Source organism: Aedes albopictus, unplaced genomic scaffold (genome assembly GCF_035046485.1).
Source record: "Aedes albopictus strain Foshan unplaced genomic scaffold, AalbF5 HiC_scaffold_213, whole genome shotgun sequence".
NCBI lineage: Eukaryota > Metazoa > Arthropoda > Insecta > Diptera > Culicidae > Aedes > Aedes albopictus.
This window is the reverse complement of record NW_026916995.1, coordinates 32,656-50,000: the sequence shown is the minus strand read 5'-3', so window position 1 is coordinate 50,000 and position 17,345 is coordinate 32,656. Positions and strand designations below refer to the sequence as shown.

The window sequence follows — 17,345 nt, the reverse complement described above, 5'->3', positions numbered from 1 at the left end:
TACCATTACATTGCAATACAGTAGACGTTCGGTCGGTGCAAACGGTTTAACTGCAATGCTTTTTAACTGCAAGTCCGGTAAGTGCAACAAATTTGCAGTAATCGCACCGACAAACGTCAAAACGGTGCGCCATGTTAGCCCAAATGTACAGTCGGATCACGTTCACGGTTATTTTTTGTCATTTGACAACTTGTTGACATCTATCAGTCGTTGCAGTTACCGAATTTCGTTCGCTAAGTGAAACGTAAACATGTTGCAGTTATCGAACGTCTACTGTAATTGAAAGAGAAAGTGAACACAGAGAGCCTCTCAAATGCAGATAGGACCTATTGAAATGTTTGGCCTGAAATCGGATTAAGTTTAGGTTTTAATTTAGAAAAGTATATTTGTTATATTATGTTTCCAGATCAAAACCGAATTAGCGACATTTTTTCTTTGACTTCCGCTGATTTTGCCTTGCGTTAAACACAATGTCGGAAGTGGGGCGCTGTATTGTACACCTGGTGCTCTATACAGCGCCCCACTTCCGACATTGTGTTTAACGCAAGGCAAAAGCAGCGGAAGTCAAAGAAAAAATGTCGCTAATTCGGTTTTGAACTGGAAACATAATACTACGCCTAGTGTAAATTATCAAAAATGTTGATAATTTACACTAGGCGTAGTATAACAAATATACTATACATATAATATACTATACATTTATTGTCTATCCGGTTGGAATCAAGACCGACATTCAATCAAAAATTGCCATTTTCTTGGTCCACAAGTGTCGCAACTGTTTCGCATCTAGTGCGCTGTGTTGCTGACAACAACGGGAAGGATGCGCACTACCTTTGACATGATTTAAAAACGTCGCGAGTTGGGTCGCGTCGCGACTTGATTGTGCGAAGTCCGGTTTGGTGGCGGCCCGACAATAATGATAAAAACGGTAAAAATTTAAACTTACTATTGTCGTCGCGGTTGAAACCCGAAGATTCCCCACACGTGACAATCGAGTTTTCTCCAAATCCATACGCGAAACCTTACGTCGGACGTAGTGCGCTGGGCAGCGGATCTGGCCCTCTATACAGCGCACTTTGCCCGACGTACACAGCAAAAAAAGTTGTTGAATATTACATCGAAATCGCTGCAACCAGGTCGTTACATCGATCGAGTGATATTACACAGCCCGATGTACACGCGGGCTATTGATGTAATAACCTAGTACGACGTAATTCGCTCGATGTAATAAATTTGACGTACTCGGTATGATGTAATGCTATCAACGTAATGGAGAAAAACGATGTAAACGCGTACCAATGCTTCTCAATGGGTGATTAAAATGAATTTCATCTTTTTTCGGCGAAAATTTCGTGTAGCTGTAAAAACCTCTAGGTGTTTAAAGCTATTCAAAATTCAAGGCGAAAGAGGATGGAAAACAGTTTAATCACCCATTGAGGAGAAAAAACAGGAAAAAAACATGTACCACAACCAACATTATTTTATTCGTTATTGTATTGATTTTTACTTGGATTTGTAATAAAATTTAATTTACCTACTTATGAATTTAAGCAATCTCGTTATCATTAACAAATTGACTGACTTTTTAATTATTTCTGTGGACACAAAATAGCTGAGGCGACCATTTCGACGGCAGGAATGAATAAAGTACTGCTTGAAGACAGATGCGTCGTCAACCTGAAATATACAAATATTCATTAGTAATTATTAGTATTAGTAAATAATTAATATATTGAACAAGTAATCCAGGCCGAACATTTCAATAGGTCCTATCTGCATTTGAGAAGCTCTCTTTATTCACTTTCTCTTTCAATTATTGCAATGTAATGGTGCACTTTTCAACTACTTTTGCTTTACAAATATAAATGACGATTGATTTGACGGAACGATGCAAGGATATAATCATAATTTAAATAAACAGCTGAGATATTAACGAAAGAGAGCCTCTCTTCTGCAGATAGGACCTTTAGACATGTTTGGCCTGAATTCTGTAGATATTACTTAAAACAATATTTTTTCAAATGTAATCTATGTGCCTGTTTTGTAAGGAAATCATCCGTTCCAAAAATATTCCAAATAATGTTTCCCACGGATATTCTGATGAATGACACTAGATTTTTTTTTGAGGATATCGTACAAATGGGATTCTTGCATATAATTAAACTGGCATTCTCACATTATAACTGAGGTATTAGTTCGTTGATGAAAATTAGGTATATTTACTTACTTTCAGTCCTGACCTTCCACGGTGGTGTAGAGGGCCAAATTGAAAGATCTCCACCCTGGGCGATTGCCTGCTATCGCTTTGACCTGTGGCCAGGTCAAATTTCTGTCGACTTCCTTTATTTCTTTGGTGAGGTTGCGCTGCCACGAGCCTCTGGGCCTGCCTCTGCTGTGATGTCCTGCTGGGTTCCAATCTAACGCTTGTTTGCAGATTTCGTTTCTTCCCGTGTGTAGAGTGTTGCCGACTCACCTCCACTTTCGTTTCTTAATTTCTGTCACTATGGGCTTTTGATGACATCGACGATGGAGCTCCACGTTGAAGATCCAATTGTGAGGCCACCATGCACGAATTATATACCGCAGGCATCTATTGGTGTTTGTAAAATAAATTAATATATTAATATGTATTCAGACTTTGAAAGGAATATGGAACAATCAATGTGAATGGTACAAAATATAAATAAAATATCTTCATTTTCAAATATTCCTCTATTTAAGATTTCTCAAGAATTTCATATTAAAATGGAAAAATAATTGTTCAATAAATTCGTGTTGTAAGTGCCGTCTCAGTTTCATATTTTGAATACATTCTATGCATCACTTCAGAAATCCATAAAGGAATCTTCCAATGACGAAGGCATTATGCAAGAAAGTCCTCTGATCATTCCAAAAAGAGTATTGTCAGAATCTTTGGATACGAAACGCCGCGCGGTCATTGGTGCGGTGAAAAAGTCATAAGTTTCCTTTAAGGGCGGACGGGACGGTCGAGAAAATATCCGCCATTGCTCTGTTGCTACTAAGATGGTAATCTCAGATTCTACTTCATATTTTGCAACAAAAACCTATCATTGTGTATGCTCACTTGCAGTGCATATGCTGATTGGTTTTCAGCATCTTCAGTGCGATAGGTCTCGAGATTACCATCTTCAAAATCGCGAGGCAAATTGTTAGAAAGAGAGGCAAGATAGGAAAAATAACACGGCGTCCCGTTTCACATTAAGATTGTCTAATTCATAGTTTTCACTAGGAACGAGCTTCAACCAGAAATGATGGCAGGGATTTTTATAGGGATTTATGTAGTGTACAGTTTGTTCCAAAAATGACCCTAATGCAGAAGGAGGGCTAAGATTCCTTCAGATAAACCTTCTAGAGCTTCCTTCCTACCTGATGAGATTTCCTCTGGAATGCTTTCTAAGATTCCTCCAGAAGTTACCTCTAGGTTCTTCATAGGATTTTTCCGGGAGCTGGATGATGATATCTTGGGATACCTTCTTTTAATAATACTCCAAATGTATGTTTTGGGATTCCTACCGGAGTGTCAGTTGGGATTTCACAAGGAACTCTTTCTGAGATTCCAGCAGGAGTTTCTTCAAGGATTTATTCTTGGATTCCTCCAGGATATCCTTCTAGGATTCATTCAGGAGTTATTTCTAGGATGTTCTCTGGGATACCTCCAGGAGTTTCTTTTGGGATTTCTCTAGGTATTTATTTTTGTGACCCCTTCAGAAGTTCCTTCTAGAATTCCCTCTAGGGCAGGGATGACATTACGCTCAGAAAATGTGCACAGTGCGGGTCATTTTCATATTAAAACCACTCACTCTTGCACACACACTGAGGAACATATGCCATTCCTACGCTAGGGTTCCTTCTAGATTCCTCCCAGAGTTAGTTCTAGGCTCAGTTTTAGGATTCCGTCTGGGTTGATTCCACCAGGAGTTCCTTCTGATACACCTCTAAGATTTTTCAAAGATTTTGCCTGGGAGCTTATCCAGGAATTTCTTTCAGGAATCTTCCCAAGTTCCGTTTGGGATTCCTCCAGAATTTTTCTCTGAAATTTCGCTGAGAGTGTCTTCTTGCATTTTACCAGGAGTTCCTCCTGGGATTCCTTAAGCCTTAAGGAGTTACTTTAGTATTATATCTGTAATTACTTTCTTCCTTTATGGATTCTTCTAGTTCTTTCTGAGATTTCACGAGAAGTTGAGATTTCTCCAAGAGTTTCACTGGAATTTCTTCAGAAGTTCTCTCTGGGATTTTTCAAGGGGTTCTCTTCGGGATTTCTCCAGGTTTCCTTCTGTGATTCCTCTAGGAGTTTATCCTGAGATTCTTACAGGACATCCTTATGGGTTTCCTGCATCGGTAAATTGATAGGATTTCCATTGGGAAACACCCAGGAATTCTTTCTGGGATTTGTCAAGAAATTTCTTATGAGTTTCCTTCCGCAGTGCCTGTTAGAATATCTCCAGTAATTCTTTCTGAGTTTCCTCAATGAGTTATTTCTAGGATTCACTCTCGGATTCTTCCAGTACTTTCTTCTAGGATGATCTTTGGGATTATTGCAGGACTTACTGCTGAGATTTCTCTAGGAGCTCATTATGAGATTCCTCCACAAGTTTCTTCTGGAATTCTACCAGAAGTTCTTTCTGAAATTCTTCAAGGAGTTACTTCTAGCATTGCCTTTTTGATTACTCCAGAAGTTTCTTCTGGGATTCCTTAAGCAGGTATTCATAAGATTTCTTCTGGGATACCTACGGGAGTTCCTTCTGGGATTCCTTTAGGAGTTTTTTTTTTTCTGAGATTCAACGAGAAGTTCCTTTTGCAATTTCTCCAAGAGCTCTTTCTGAAATTCTACCAAGAGTTCTATCTGGAAATCCTCCAGGAGTTCTCTCTGGGATTATTTCAGGTTTCCTTCTGTGATTCTTCTAGCAGTTTTTTTTTTTGTGAGATTATCATACGAAATCTTTCTGGAATTCCTGCAAGAATTCCTCTATGGGTTTCACCACCACCAGATGTTCCTCCAGTGATTGTTCCAGTGCATTTTCAAGGATTCCTCCAGGGATTCCCAAAGTCATGTCAACAGAAATTATTTTAGATATTTCTGTAAGAGTTCCTTCCAGAGAATAAAAAATTCGAAGATTGAAAGTGAAGATTGACATTCTCATTTTTTCATTCGTGTTTGGCCCAGTGAAGAGAATTGTCAGACAAAAGAGGCATAAAACAAGCAACAAAGAAGGCGCGGCGATAACTCATTATCCCAACTGGTAACAGATAATGACATAATCTCCAAAATTTTGGTTGCAGACAAAACGGAAGCTGAATTTGTTGCGTACTTTTCAACTCGAGAATAATCAATTATTACTAACCCAAAATCGAAACTTCTTGATGATATATCTTCAGTAGCGTTGCAGTGCTTACCGACTCGAAGTTACCGCTCGAAAATCACAATGCAAGGCTTAAAAATCTCTAATCTCGTTTTGCACGACCTTTATCCCATTCTGTTAAAGTTGGGACAAACTTATGTCGCATTGGGTGGATTGTCGCAACAAATGCAGATTGCGACATTGTCATTATTGTTGCGCGATGGTTGAATTTTGATTCACTGGTTTGGCCACATTCATTGTCAGCTGAATGCCTCTCTTTTTTCATTCAATTCTCTGTCACGAATATTTTTTCGCACGTCGTAAAATGTCTAATTTCTATTAACAGACGCACAACCCGGCTTAATGGACAAATAGAGAACATGATTAATATCCTAATTAACGACTATACACAAGTTTTGAAGTGATTGGAAGTATAATCGGGAGTAACGGTCCAGTTTTATTTCTCAAAGAAAATTGTCAGTGACAGAAAAATGAATGAATAGATGAAAAAATTCATTCACCAAAATGAATTTTATTTTGATCCCTCAGTTGAGAATTTTCTAAATTCACGTTGAATTTCACTCATTGCAAATGAAAATTTAAAACTCTGGTTCCTTCAGAGATTTCTTCAGGGATTTCTCCATATATTTCTTCAAGAATTCCACAAGAGATTGATCCGATTTTTTAATCTGGAATAGTTCCAAGTATTTCAGCAGGAATATCTTCCAGAAACCCTAACAAGAAATTACATAAAAAATTATTCAGGAGATCCTTAAAACATTGTACAACTCATTATTTTGGTAGTCCATTCAAAGATTCCAACATTAATATTCGTCTAAAAATTATTGCAGACATGGATTCCTTCAATTTTTTTTTCCTACAGAAGTTCTTCCTGTTTTTTTTTTTGTTTTTATTAACGTGTATTTTAACTCTAAGCTAATTCTACACTTGAATCTTCCAGTAATTTGTTCAGAAAGCTTTCCTGGGATTTCCTAAGAAATTCCTCATGGAATTGCTTCCTGGATTCCTCAAGAATTTCACCAAGGATTCATCCGGGAATATCTTCTGTGTTTCTTTCAGTAACAACTCTAGGGATTATTTTAAAAATTCCTCCGAAAATTCCCCCAAGAACACTTTTTAGAATTTCTTCATGAGTTCTTTTGTTTTGGAATTCTATTTCAGGAACTCCTACAGGAATAAATTCAAAACCTTCTCCAGGGACTGTTAAGGGAATCCCTGGAATTGCTTCTAGGATTCCTCCTGGGGTTTCTTCAGGAACTCCTGCAGGGATTCCTTCAGGAAATGCTACAGGGATTTCTGAAGGAGTTCCTCCACGAACTCTTCTTAGAATTCCTTCAGGATTTCTCCAAGGATTCCACCAGCAATTTCTTCCTGGGGTTGCTCCACGATTTTTTTCAGAGATTCTTTTTCAGGAATAATTCCAGGGATTCCTCGGAGAACTCCCCTAAAAATTCATCCAGGGTTTCCATCAGAAATGCCTCTGGAGATTCCTCCAGAAATTCCTCCAAGAATTCTTCTGTAAATTTCTCCAGGAGTATTTCTAGAGATTCCTCAGTTAATCCCTACAGTCATTCTTTTAGGATATCCTCCAGGGATTCCTCTAAAAATTTTTACAGGGCTTAACTCGAGAATTCTTTCTGTGATTCTTTCTGGAACAACTTGTTTTAAAAAATCCTTCAAAGATTCTCCTCCTCTTATGATTCCTCCATGAATTCCTCCTTGTATTTCTGAAGGAACTCCGCCAGGAATTGATTCAGTACTTCTCCAGGAACTGTTCAGTTTCAGGGATTCCCTCATTAATTCCTCTTGAAATCGCTTTCGGGATTCCTTCTGGAGTTTCTTCAGGAACTCTTTTCTCTATAATTCCAAGAATTCCATCTTGCTGTTTCTTCAGGAATTATTTCTGATATTCCATTACAAATTCCTCAATAGCCTCATCCACGAAGTTCTTCAGGAATTTTTCCATGGATTCCTCTGGGAATTCTTGCAGGGATTTGTCTAAAAATTCCTCAAGGAATTCAACTAGAGATTTCTCCAGAAAATCCGCTAGAAATTCTTCTAGAAATTTCTCCAGGACTTCCCCTGAAGAATCTTTCAGAAGATTCCTCCAGTAATGGCTACCGGGATTCTTCCAAGAATTCCACCAGGAATTCCTGCAAAAAAACGGATCTCTCCAAAAAAAATTCCAGATAGGGTAATTGTTCCCTTCGTTGTGGTAGTACCTAATGTTGCGGTAGTGGCATTTGAGCACTTTTTCGACTGAAATGTTACCAAAAGGCATTTTTAATAGATGTATTATGCTTAATTTATAAGATTGCACTTTTTGTGTGCTTAAATTTTGCCCAAAAACCTAGTTTAAAAAAATATTTTCCTTAATATTTCGGCTGCTGTGTTCCTATTGTTGCGGTAGTGTTCCTAATGTTGCGGTATCCCATATGATTTCAATGGGATACCGCAACAATAGGAACCGAAATTAAATTTTACCTCCATAATAGGAACAGTGTGCCTATTGTTGTGGTATGCGATTATTGATCGAAAACAGAGAGAAACGATAGTTTTCATATTTTTTCCAGCAAATTTGGATAGAAAACTACCGACTAACGTTTTGAAATCGTTCATTAGATGGCACGATCATATTTTTTTGAATTAATTTACCTTATTACCACAACGATCGGCACACTTACCCTACTCATACAGGAATTCCTCCAAAGATTTCTCCATGAATTACTTCAGGAAATCCTCCAAGAATTCCACCAGGAATTCTACTAGGCATTCTTCCAGGAATTTTTCCAGGCATTCCTTCAGGGATTCCTTCTTGGATTCTTGCAGAGATTTCTACAGGAATTACTTCATCGATTCATGAAGGAATTTTACCAGAAATCATTCAAGGAATTCCAACATAAATTATGTCAGCAATCCCTCCAGGAATATCTTCAGGAAATCCTTCAGGGATTCCTTCAGAAATTCTTCCATAAATGTCTCTAGGAATACCTTCTGGATTTTTTCAAGAATTCTCCAGATTTTCCTCCAGGAATTGCCTCAGGAGTTCCACTAAAAATTCCTCCAGGAACTTTTTCAGGGATTTTCCAAAGGTTTCTCCGCGAATTTCTCCAAGGATTCCCCCAGGGATTCCTTCATAAATTGCTTCGTGGTTTTCTCCAGGAATGCCTCAAGAAATTTCTCTAGAAATTCCTCCGGAAATTATTCAGGGGATTTTTTCAGAAATTTCTACCAGATCTCCTCCAGAGATTCCCCCCGAAATTTATCCGGTAATTGTTGCAAAAATTTCTCCAGGAATTTCTTCAAGGGTTCCTCCAGCAATTTTCAAAACCTCCAAGAATTTCTCCAGAAATTGCTCCAGGCTTTTATCCAAAAACTTATCAAGGAACTCCTCCAGGAAATACTCCAAGAATTTCTTCAGGAATTCCTCCAGCAATTTCTCTAGGAATTGATCAAGGAATCGCTCCTGGACATCCTTCAGAAATTATATCAAGAATTTCTCCAGAAATTTATCCAGAAAATTTTCTGAGGGTTTTTTCAGAAATTCTTCCAGGAAACTCTTCAGGAATACCCTCAGGAGCTTTTCAGGGGTTTCTCCAGGAATTTCTCCTGAGATTCCTTCATGAAATGCTTTAGGAATTCCTCCAGGAAATCATACAGCAGTTCCTCTAAGTGTTCTTCTATCAAATGCTCTTGAGATTTCTTCAGAAATTCTTCCAGGAAATTTCAGGGGGAATACCTTAAGGAATTTTCAGGGATTCTTCTGAGTATCCCTTCAGGAATTTCTATCAAGATTTCTCCAGGGACTTCTTCACAGATGTCTTCAAGTATTCTTTCAGGAATTCCTTCGTGGATTCCCCCATTAATTCCAGTACGAATTTTCAGATATAGATAAATAATAGATTAGAAATCTCCCAAAATTCATCTAGAAATTCATCCAGTAATTCTTTCAAGAATTCTTGTAGTGATTCCTCCAGGAAATCCATCATTGAATCCTCCAGCAATTTTCACAGGAATACCTCTAGGATTTTTTTCAGACATACCTCCAGGATTTCATCCAGGAATTTTTCCATGAATTTCTTGCGAAAATCCTCCAGAAATTGCTCCTAAACATACTTCAAAAAATTATGTCAAGAATTCCTTTAGGCATTTCTCCAGGAGTTTCTCCTGAGGTTCCATCAGGAATTGCTTCAGGGATTACTCCAGAGATTTCTCCATAAATTTCTCCAGGGATTTTTCCAGGAATTCTTCCAGGAAATCCTCCAGCAGTTCTTCTAATTCTTCATCCAGGAAATTCTCTAGGGATTTCTTCAGAAATTCTCCCGAAATACCTTCGGGAATTTTTCAGGGATTCCTTCAGGAATTCCTGCAGGAATTTCTCCAGATTCCTCCAGAGTTTTCATCACAAATGTCTTCAAGCATCCCCCCAGAGATTCCTTCAAGCATTCCTTCAAGAATTTTCCAGACATGCCTCCAGAAATTCCGCTACAAATTCCTCCAGGAATTCTCGAGGGATTTTTTTTTTAGAAATACAAAAATAACAGAAATTACCCAGATTTCCTCTGAAAATTCCTCTAGATATTCATTCAGTAATTCATCCAGCAATTTCTCCAGAGATTCCTCCAGGAATTGCTTCAGGGATTTCTCCAGGGGTTTTGCCACGAATTTATTAAGGAATTCCACCACATAATCCTCCAAAAATTCCCTCCATGGGTTCTTCCAGAAAATCCTCCTAGAATTTCTCATGGGATTTTTTTTTTCAAAAATTTCTTCAGCAATTTCTCCCACAGTTGTGCTGGAGATTTTCCAGCAATTTCTCCCAGAGTTGCGCTGAAAAAAAAATCCTCCAGTGAACAGAATGGGAAGATAATTAAAAAAGGACGCATACAGGAATCAGGAAATTTTTGGTTAGTCCTAAAAACAGTTCGTAATTTCCAAAAGAGTTCAGCTACGATTTCTTATGAATGTTGGCATGAGTAAATAAAAATTATCAATCTTCTAGAAATTAGTCACTACTACCAGCACCACGGTGAACTTTTTTTTTTAAATATATTGTACAAAATACAACAGCGTTACTGCTGAAGGGTTAAATAATGCTATTAAAATATAATGTTATCCGTGTTCCATTTCATCGTGTTGCATTTAGTTATAAAAGCTAAAAGGTAGAAATTTGCTAAGGCTGCACCCTTGTCTATGATAAATTTCTGAGATCATGCTTGATCAGGTATCGCTCCTGAATGGAGCTAGTGAGATTTTCTAAAAAAATCTGGAGGAATTTCCGAAACAATCCTTGAGGGATGAATGTGTTCACCCTTGTAGGATTATCTGAGGGAAAACTTTGGGAAATCACTGAAAAAGATTAAGTCTTTACTGGAATTTTTTAAAGGATTCATGAATGAATTGTGAAAGAGGAATTGAAAAACAATGCCTAAGGAATCTTTGGACGATTTCATACAGCGATTATTGGAAGAATTTCCGAAGAAATCATTGAAATGCTTGAACAATGCTTCGTAAGAAATCCTTGAAAAGAATTCAAGTAAAACTATTTGAGGAGTTGCAAAAAGAACCCTTGCAGAAATTTCTGAAAACAAATCTTGAAGGAATTCCTAAAGGATTACTCTGGGAATTTTGCTAAAGGGATCATGTGGGGTAGCCCCAAAGGAATCGTTTCTTGAAATCTTAAAAAAAAACTCTTTACTGAAGAAATTGTTTCAGAAACACTTGGAGGAGTTCCCGAAGCAATCGTTGTAGCAAATTTCGAAGCAAATCTTGGAGGGATTTGTAAAGAAATCCGTGAAGTGATTCCCAGATGAATTGTAAAAGATATCTAAGAAAAAGTTCTTGAAGTTCCTCATTTGGAACAGATGTTTGATGAAAACGTCAGAAAAAATCGTGAAGGAAATCCGGGTGAAATTGGTGTTATCGCTAAGTAAATCTTTAATGGTATCAATAGATAGAAACCTTGGAAGAATACCTAAAGAATTTATTGAAAGAATTCAAAGAAATGTTTTCTTGGACGAATTTCTGTGGGAATTCTTGAACAAATTTAGAGTTAGAATTTTCGGGAATTTCTTTTGGATCTTTTTCAGTTATTATTTTGGAAATCCGTGCAGGAATTCGTTAAGGAATATCTTTGAAAATAATTTGGAAAATGCTTCGGCAGATACTCTGAAAATTTTCTTCGGAAACTGGTTTGGAAATTCCCAATTTTTTTTTTTTAAATTCATTAACAAAGAATTTCCAAAAATATAAGGATGTTCACAAACAATTTCCTAAGAAAAATGGCAAACATGTTTGAAGGCATACCATTAGCATTTTTTTGGGGAATTTCTGTAGAATGCTTGAAAAAAATCTTTCATTTTTTTTTGAGTCAGTTGAATCTTTGGAGAAATCGTAAAAGAATTATTGGATAAACTAAAAAAGAAATCTTTGGAAAAACTCTTGAAGGAAGTTTGGGAGGAATTTCAAAAGGAATTCCTATAGAATTTTGAATAAATCCTTGCTAGAATTCTTAAAGCGATCCCTGGGAAAAGCCCAAAAGTAATCCTCTGTAGAGCTCTTGGAGAAATTATAGAATAAATTAAGCTTCATTGCTTCATCCGATTTATAAAACCTTCGCAGAGGTTCCTAACAAGATCTTTGAAGAAACTCCGAAAGATTTTTTTAAGAAATATTTCAGAAATCCTTGGAAAAAATCCCATAGGAATTCTTCAAGCGTTTCCTGAAGAATTGGAGTGGCAGATGAATATCCTATATGAAGTGTTAAGCTTGCATTTATCACTTTAAAGATGCTTCTAGGCATTCTCAAAGAATTCCTGAAGAAAGTAGCAAAACAGTCTTAGGAGGAGTCCTTGGAGAACCCAAGTAACCACAAGCATTATATCATTGTACGAATTAGACTGAATATCAACCTTTGCAATGCAAAATGCAGTAATTCCACACTTCTCATGCAATAATCCTTTAGATTGGCATTATCAATGTATTGATGCATTACATTTTTTCTTTACATTAGGGTGCATTAACAGGTGATATACGATAATTCAATAATTCAACACTGCAAAAACTGAATAAATGCAATGTACAAACTAGCAAAGGTTGCTCTAACAATACAATTATAAAAGCTTGACTCTAATGGTAAACAAATGAAATCAAGAAGTATGAACAACTTTTCGGTCAACTCTAGCGGTCTTCAACACTTCTGGTTCGACTCCCGACCAACTTAATCTCCGTTTGAACCACCGATCCACGCCTTTCTTCAGCAAAACCTTTTTAGAGATGACCTTTTCTCTTTTCTGTTGCCTGCTATCGCCCTATCGCATGCCAATAATGCTAGAAACCACAATTAGCAAATGAGTAGTGTGCGAAGGGTGTGTTAAATTTCTTATATTGTCGCGCTTATCTTTTATTAGAGTCCTGCGGCGGTCGTACGCTCGCAAGGCATACCGCCGCATGACAGTCGCAAGGCAAAACAAAAGAAAAAGTGTTCCCGCCAAAAACAAAAGCACGTGGGTTTCGCGAAGTGACAGATGTTTTTGAATGTATTTGTGACGAACGGAAAGAGTGGCTTAGTGGAATGAGTGCTCTTGCTGTCAAACCCCATATAATGGAATTATATACTTTTAAATCTGGTGACGCTGTTATGATTAGTGACTATCGCGCTAATATCAGAAGCCAGAGGCAGATAATCGCCATATTCTGATTTTTCTTGAGAGGCATAATATTGAATAAATATATTCTAAAATGCATTATGAATTTTTCAGTGATTTATCAGAATGTAATTACACGGATTCTATTACATATGACATAGTCGTTTTGCCCTTTACAGCAATGATTGAGACAAAAGAACAGTTTCCTTTTAGTTAATGAAATATCTGTTGTTATCACTGCATCAGAAACAGTCCAAGGCGCCAGCACGTATGGAACTCATCTGGCGGTCTTCAACACTTCTGGTTCGACTCCCGACCCGGCAACAAAAAAAAAATGATGGTTAAAACATTCATGTGGGGGGCATTAGTACCGTCGATAACGAAACGGTGCTAAAAATAAAGTTTTGTTTTTTCGTGTTGCACGTATTAAGCATGTGAAAATGCAAATGTACAGTACATGCATTTATGTCACTTTAGTAATGGCTGTCAACGTGCTACAATGTGGCACTAATTTGATTTTAGTGGGGCCCTTTTCGACTTTAATATTGCTTCAATGAGGTGCTTAAAGTAATGCAGCATTATATACACAATTTTTATTATAAATATATGGCAAAATTGATGCACTTATATACGGCTTCGTGGTTACTTGGGAAGTCCTTGGAGTTCTGAAGAAATTATTTTATTTTATTTTATCAAATCTGGTATCTTTTCCTTTACTGTAACCATATACGCTCCTGTTTTCATCCTACTGAAAACAAAGGAATGAAGCGCTTGTTTGTTCAGAGGAATTTCTGAAGAAATAATAAATAAAAATAAACCCTGAAGAAAATTTTGACTAACTGGCTTGATGGTAAGTTAATGGTTTTTCAATAGGTTTTTCGAAAGAATTTTTAAAAAGTCTTATCAAAAGTCGCAATTGAAATTTTTAGAAGAAATCCTAGAGGTATGCTAGCAAAAATTCCTGAAGGAATCCTTGGGGAAGCTCCTAGAGTAGATGGATATTTCAGAATTCGTGGGAAGATATCCAGTAGGATTATTGGAAGAAAATCCTACAGAAGTTCCTCTGAGAATTTTCTTAAAGAAACTCCTGTAGGGATCCTTGGAGGATTTTTTTTTAATCATTATTCAATGGATTCTTTGGAAATTTCTAGGATGAATCTCTTAATGAAACTTTAGAGAAACTCCTTGAAAAATTTTTGCAGATATTTTTTTTTTTTTCGAAAAAAAATAGCTGCAGTAGTTCTTGAAGGAATTTCTGAAGAAATCCTTGGAAGAAATTCTTAAGAAATCTTTAAAGGAACGCCAAGATGATTGATGATTGCTTTAGGAAATGTCAAGATAAACTTGACTTTCGTGGAAAAATATTTTAGGGATATTTAGAGGATCTCCTGAAAGAAACCATGGAGGAATGTTTGAAGAAATTCTAGAAGGACTTCTCTTCCGAATTCCGTAATTCCGATGTAATTTATTGGAAAAATATCTGGTTCCGAAAAAAAAATCGTCGGAGAACTTTTTGTAGTGATTTTTTTCTAGAATTTCTTATGGATTCTTTGATCTTATAGATAAATCCTCAGATATTTTTGATAGAATCCTTGGTGGACTTCCTGAGCAATTGTTTCGAGAAATACTCGATTAAGCCTTTGCAATAATCTTTTGAAGTACGTACTCTGATGTACTTTTGAAAACATCCTCCGAGAATCCTGAAGGAGTGTTTAGTGAAATACTGAATGACACCCTTGCATTAACCACTTGAACGATTCTTGAAGAGAAATTATTATTCAAGTAAGATTTTTTTTAAGAAAACAGAAGGCAATCTTTGAAGGACAACACAACGGCGTGATCATTTGAGAGTTAGAAGGATAGATTTGTCATTTTAAAATATATACATCTGTAATTTTCATGGGGTGGGCCACAAATTTGGTTTCGCACCGGGCCCCCAAATTCCTAGCTACGCCACTGGATATTTCTAAAAATTATTTGGAGACGGCTACCAGAGCTAGCGTTTTTAGCCGGTATGGGCAACTAGTTTTCCTGACAGCATCCCCAAACAATAATCAAATAATATGCTAAGTTAATTTATTATACATTTTGAAAATTATTTCAAGCTGATTACCAATACTGTCAACATCGATTGCTCATTGACAGCACCGGCATCATCCCCAAATAACTCTCATATTAGTGTCAGATAACACTTTTTGAGCTTCCATTCGATTTCGAAGTCAGTCAAACCCTATATGCCAAATATAGTCTATCTTGTGTCAAATTGTGTTCTGAATTTCGCCCGACCCGACCCGATCCCGAGAATATATTTGTCAATAGACCAAGCAATAGACCCGACTAAAGCCCGAGTTAAAAATAATTGTTAAATGTATCGGTTTTAGCCAATAAAGCATTTTTGTAAATACTGATTTATCTAAACTGGTACAAAACCCGACTTCAACCCGACGTTATAAAAGCCCGACCCGACCCGCACTCGAAAATTTTGAAATTGTTCAAACCCGGACCCGACCCGAACCCGAGTTTTTTTTAATTTCCAAGCCCGAACCCGACCATCTCTAAAATATACTAATGGCGGGTAGTGTAACTGACACGTTCTACGTTACTTACATGAATTTGAACTTTTCAGCAAGATAGTTCAGATGGCGTCTAGGTTTGACTTTAGATGCTTTCCAGAACCTATTTTTATTGGTTTCCTTGGATACATGACCAATAGTCGAAGAAAACTGTCAGTTTGTAACTGTGAAAATGCATATAGCACCCTAAGCTGAGAAACAGGTTTTTACCTAGTAGGAACAAAACACTAAGAAAAACAGAAGTTAAAGATAAACAACATACATGGAATTGGGTGGGATGTTCGAGGGTAGTAGCACATGTGTTCAGGTAAACTATTATCATTTTATGTGTGCCTATAAAAACACCACCCCCGCGAAGACTGGCGCTTGAGCTTAGTTGATTTGGAGGAAATGCTAATACAAAACCCGTAGCTTCCGGCTTTCCAGTTATGTACCTGGGTTTGTGGGTTGGCGTCAAGCCCTGAAAGCCAGCCGTAAAACGACAAGCAAAGAGCCAACACAAGATGAATCCGAATGGCAACGACCACAGTGACAAAAAGGGACTTGCGATTGGAAGCTCGGTGCGTATAATTCGCTCTACTTCATCGGAAGGGAATCTAATGATTCGACAAATCCTTGATGTGCAATATATACAAACCAATTGGCATGAAATTGCCGGCGTTACATGAAATTCTCAGATCCAAAATAGGACCCACTGTCCAAATGGTCTCACACCCTGCATAGAGTTAAACATAAGTCTATAACACTAGGACACTCACTGGAAACTGTGTTACCGTTAACTTAAGGATGCATAGATTAGATATCCTTAAGAATTGAATTCAGATAAATGCTTCTCTGGTAAATATTATAGAAACTTTGGCATACCTGCACACGAACAATTGCAAACCATGCGATCCTCAGTACCCTTCATCCTGATCCTTCCGGAATTCATGCCGACCTCTTCGTAGTCTTCCTGAGCAACTATGCGAAGTTCACCTTCCTCCACGGTCGGCCAGATATATACCAGATGATCGAACGGTAGTGCCGGACAAGGTACAATGAAACGATGATCATCACTATCAAGGTCAATGGTCAGGGAACCGGCTTTCCATCTATCTCGTCACAGACGGCGTCGCTTTCGGTCTTGCGGTTTTTTTCCACGGTGAAGTCTGCAACATACCATGTACTTGCCTCAGCGGAAGTCGAACTTGTCCATCTAGGGGGCTAGTGCCAATCAGGATGCAGATCAACGCCGCGAAAACGGTGATCAATATGACCATGTTTCGGTCGATTGCGGTTCCAGAAGGATTTCATTATTACGACGTCTGAACTCCAAAAAATCCATTTTCCTCGTTGGGTTCACCTATAATAGTAATTATTTTGATTAAATATTATAAAATATCAGCATTAAATATCTAAAATACCTTCTAAACCGTGAAAAAGTAACGAATAAAACTGGTCAAACGGATCAAACAAATTAAACATGGCGCTTGCTTTTGCCTGCGTACACCCATCACAACAAACAGTGCCAGTGTTGCGAGTTGCAATATCGCATCGCGAGGGGATGCGATATGGCATCGAATTTGTGTAATCGTACACAACTTCGTCGCAACCAGTTGGTTGCAGCTGCTTCTGTGTAATATTCTCATTCTTTCGATGTGAATATTACACAAAAACGATGTGAAGGATAGCTTATATTTTGATTTGGTGTAATTTCGAGAACGATGTAATTATCCGTTGTACCGATGTGATTGTGCATCTAAAAA

General features: G+C 37.5%; 1 long non-coding RNA gene across 1 annotated transcript; it reads right to left on the bottom strand.

Moving 5' to 3' along the window:
• Positions 1-1,100: 1,100 nt before the first annotated feature.
• Positions 1,101-17,092, bottom strand: LOC115266464 (uncharacterized). The gene is made up of 4 exons (XR_009995809.1): positions 17,004-17,092; positions 16,465-16,942; positions 2,228-2,590; positions 1,101-1,677 (listed from the first exon to the last, which is right to left on the bottom strand). It is a non-coding gene; the product is annotated as an uncharacterized LOC115266464 (long non-coding RNA).
• Between the last annotated feature and the right edge of the window lie 253 nt (positions 17,093-17,345).